Source organism: Octopus bimaculoides, chromosome 9 (assembly GCF_046866305.1).
Source record: "Octopus bimaculoides isolate indiv1 chromosome 9, ASM4686630v1, whole genome shotgun sequence".
NCBI classification, from domain to species: Eukaryota; Metazoa; Mollusca; class Cephalopoda; order Octopoda; family Octopodidae; genus Octopus; species Octopus bimaculoides.
This window is the reverse complement of record NC_142936.1, coordinates 1,377,454-1,381,949: the sequence shown is the minus strand read 5'-3', so window position 1 is coordinate 1,381,949 and position 4,496 is coordinate 1,377,454. Positions and strand designations below refer to the sequence as shown.

General features: G+C 38.3%; 1 long non-coding RNA gene across 1 annotated transcript in view; it reads left to right on the top strand.

Moving 5' to 3' along the window:
- The window catches only part of LOC149133968 (uncharacterized), a 13,436-nt gene extending 12,628 nt beyond the window's left edge, over positions 1-808 (top strand). The window contains exon 2 of the long non-coding RNA XR_016243006.1: positions 1-808. This exon is cut by the window's left edge and continues 414 nt beyond it. This is a non-coding gene — a long non-coding RNA (uncharacterized LOC149133968).
- The last annotated feature ends 3,688 nt before the right edge of the window (positions 809-4,496 follow it).

Here is a 4,496-nt window from a genome sequence, read left to right as displayed (position 1 = left end):
GATCGGAGAGTTCGATTTTGCGAATGGTATCTGAACAAATTCGCAGACGATGCAACGTTTCCAGAGAAAATCTTATGGAGCGATGAGGCCACCTTCAAGTTAAATGGTTCAGTCAACCGACATAATTGCACATACTGGACCCGTGAAAATCCCCATTTTATTATGGAACACCGTCTGAACTTACCAGGCGTTACAGTTTGGTGTGGGGTGTCAACATTGGGTATCGTTGGACCTTTCTCTTTTTTTTTATTTTTACCAAGCTGTCAGTGGCCCAGTTTACTTAAACTTACTGATGGAAAACGTCGGTCCACGAATTGAAGAGATGTTTGGGGACGAGGAGATTTACTTCCAGCAAGATGGAGCGCCTCCTCACTATGCAACAAATCCAAACAAATGGATTGGGAGGAGAGGTAGCGTTAAATTTCCTGCACGTTCCCCAGACCTCACGCCAATGGATTTTTTTTTTTTTTTATAGGGACATCTTAAAGATAAGGTTTACGCTGCAAAACCAGTGACAATTGATGATTTGAAAAATGAAATTCGAATACAATACAATGTCTTGCAATTCCAAATGAAATGCTTGGCAATGTTGTCGAATCCATTGTTGGATGTTATCAGCTTTGTTTGGAAAATGAAGGAAGGCAGTTTGAACATTTGCGAGCACGCAGGAATGAGAGAGAACATTAAATAATTCTAAATGACAATAAATAATCGTTTCTACAACAATTTATTTTCCTGAATTTAATTTAACTTTTTAGGATTGTATGTATATCAATAAACATCTACTTGAACACAAAATGCATGAGTACTGGGAAGTCAAAGAGTGAGTACATCTTTTTGAGACACCCTGTATATAGATAGATAGATAGATAGATAGATAGATAGATAGATAGATAGATAGATAGATAGATAGATAGACAGATAGACAGATAGATAGATAGATAGATAGATAGATAGATAGATAGATAGATAGATAGATAGATAGACAAACAGACATATACAGACAGATATAGATAGATATCAATAGACACATTGGGACATATACAGACTGCATTAAAATCAAAACAAAGCATTTAACTTGGTGGGGGGGGGGTAAGCACTCACTTATGAGCCAAAAAGGGATTATGCAGGCAGGCAGCTTGCTAGAAATGACAACCCCACTCCCTTAAATCATATGTTTCTGACTTAAACATAGGAAAGATCACACATGGCCCGGATGCATGTGCCTACTTGACGAAAGCTGGTTTGTAGTTATATAGTAAATAATGATAATAATAATAATAATAATAATAATAATAATAATAATAATAATAATAATAATAATAATAATAATAATAATAATAATAATAAAGAAATATTAACTGGAAGCAACAAGTGAAATAAGTTTAGCAAAAAGTAAAAACAAGAAAAAAACAGCAAAAACAAAAACAAAACTCCAATCGTTTTTACCTCTAACCCCTCCGCTAAATAATCCCCCCCCCACCTCCCACCACCACCACATGACATAAACAGAGTTCATATGGCAAATTAATCGATCTGCGGTCTAATTGTCGCCACTGATGCTGCTGTTGTTCTTGTTGATGGTGACTGCTTAGTCATAAGCATTGTTGTTCTTGATATTATTGTGGTTGTTGTAGTTACCAGCTGCACCTTAATTTCATGCAGACCCACCCCCTGTTTCTCTACTTCCTTCGGTTTCATCAAAGACTTCAATAATAATAATGCACAGTACATAAATCCGGGAGTAAAATATGAATTTTCTGGTCCTTAAAGGGTTTCTTTTTGTTAGACAAAGTCTTTGTTGAACTGTGGCAGCCTTTTTAGTCATTCTTCTTAAACCTATGAAACGAACCGATGGAAGTGTCGAACGAAATACTCTACCATCAAATGTAAGGTGAGTATCACAAGGTAACGGAAACGGTCCAGAAACGTTTTATCTCTCTAGGGTCGATAAGAGAAATAATCAAACAATCAACTGATTCTTCATGCGTCTCAAAGAGGAAAATATCCGGCTCTGTGGAAAGCTAAGTGAAACCATCATGCGTGAACCTTACTCGCAACAGCTGAGTTGATAAAGAAAAAAAAACACGATCGTTTTTAACTGAGGAGATATTATTAGTTTATGTACTGCACTGGAGCTTAGCCCCAAACACCCGGCACAGTTATTTCAATGAAGACCAAATAATCAAACATCATCGGGACACAACATACGGCTGACTAGTAACAAGCAAGTAATATTTATCTTCCACTGAAAGTCAATGTTGTGTTAGAACATGGAATACAGCGTTATTTACTCAGAGAGAACCTTCCATGTGCACTCGTGGTGCATAAACATAAACACGAGTGTCTTTATGCACCACAAGTCCATTTGAGAGGTTCTCTCTGGTAAATAGCGCAGTATTTTGGGTGTTCTGACACAACAACCACTTTTAAGTGGGGATAAACATTACCTCTTGGTTATTAATACTGTTTCTGTCGCTATCAATTATTTTCAATCATGTTTTCTGATTTATGGTAGCGATGGCAGAGTTATACGATAATGTTAGAGCGAATTACTTCGTCAGAAGGGGAAGGTAACACCAATAATCGGTTTCAGAACCATTCCACTGTTATCCTCTGGCCGAAATACCTGGAATAGAGTGGACTCTAACTAAAGGCATCTAAGGGTCAATTGAAGGTACTAAACCAGGCAATAGACTAGGTCTCCCAGCCAAGAACCTTGCAATCTATCCGACAGATCTTCGTAGTTCTCTCTTCCACTTCACTCGAATCCACAATAGTTATTCACGAATCTTAGCTGGTACTTATTTTATCGACCCCGAAATGATAAAAGGTGAATTGAACCTCAAAGATTTGCATTGTGGGTAGAAGAGTAATTCTGATCTTTCGTAGCCATGGTAACAACACTGGTGGTATTTTGGCCTTATTTGAGTTTAGTGATGCCCAGTCCACTTAATGGCTGCCAAGATCTTAGAACAACTGATAGTAGCTTTTTATGTGAAAACTTTTCGTGCGCCACCTCGGCCGCAGTTCAATGAATGAAATAAGCAAAAGATAAAAGACGACTGAAGCAAATTAAAATCCCGACATTGGCATTTCCGAAGACTCCTTCATAGATTCTTCAAGTGTGTGTGTGTGTGTGTGTGTGTGTGTGTGTGTGTGTGTGTGTGTGTGTGTGTGAGTGTGCGCGCGCGCGTCTGTCAGAGCGTGCGCGTGTAATATGAATACAATAGTAAGAACACGCGGTCTAATCTCTAAGGTGTGTATAAATACATATATATATTCAAGCACGCGTGTATATATTATTGTAGTTGTGCACGTGAGTTGAAATATATTATGTTTGACGGCGACCATTTCACACATAAATCCTTACCACACAAAAGGCCACACGCGTACAGACACAGCTACATACATAAACACATACACACACACACACACACAGATCCATGCACACTTTAACATAGATACTCTTTTATTCTTTTATTGATGCTTTCAATGACTGCGGCCATGCTGGAGCACCTCCACCCACCAAAGGCGGATAGGCATCGACAGCTAGCAAGCCATGCTACGCCAGACTGATGATGAGCAATGACTCTGAAACCAGTCTCTGGATGCTGGCTTTGCTGGGTGGAGGTGCTTGTCTCCACTTTGAAAACAGAGGAAATGTGTCAAGTCCAACAAGAAACGGTGTTTCCTAGGGCTAAATAACTGTAGTATTCTTCCTTTCATGGGACTGTCACATTAAGTTGACAACATCCTATCACTCTCAGGTTTTGTTTTGTTTTCTACATATTTTCTGTGTAACACTCAAACCCAGAATTTTTAACAAACGACACAATAATAATGCACGAACAGAAATACACAATGAATTGTAAATTAAATACTGGTTCGTCGTGACGCGGTTTCAAGGCCTAAACTGCACTGGAGTCTGTTTCAACGAGTCACCATGTAAAATGAAATCGTGTAAAACAAAGACCTCTTTTCGACTATGGTAAAACTTATTTCTCATATAACCAATTTGTGCTCAACCATTTTCTCCCCTATGGACCCAATTTGATTTCCGTCTGATTTTTGTGGGCTCCCATTTCCATTCAATGTTTACGTTTATAGAACCTTGTTTTTTCAATTTTTTTTTTTTTTCCTTTTTCACCCATCCACTTGTGTAGGTTTGCAATGAAACTCTCTGAAAGAACGTGTTTTAGGGACCGGAAGCTTGTTAAACTTAGGTAAAATGTTAGGGAAACAACCGAGCTGTTTCTTGCAAAAGTTTTCATTGGACCCTTAAAATATTACTGTGGATCCCCAATTTACTGTTTTGTTTGTGTGGACCTTCAAAAATATATGAACTTCAAAGATCTTATGTGCCCCGGCTGAGAACAACTGATATGAACTATAAAGCCTACAAAGACCTATATAGGGTACTATTTAGGGCTGGTACATTTATGTTATCTCCTAACCACAAGCAACAACAACAACAGCAGCAGCAGTAGTAGTAG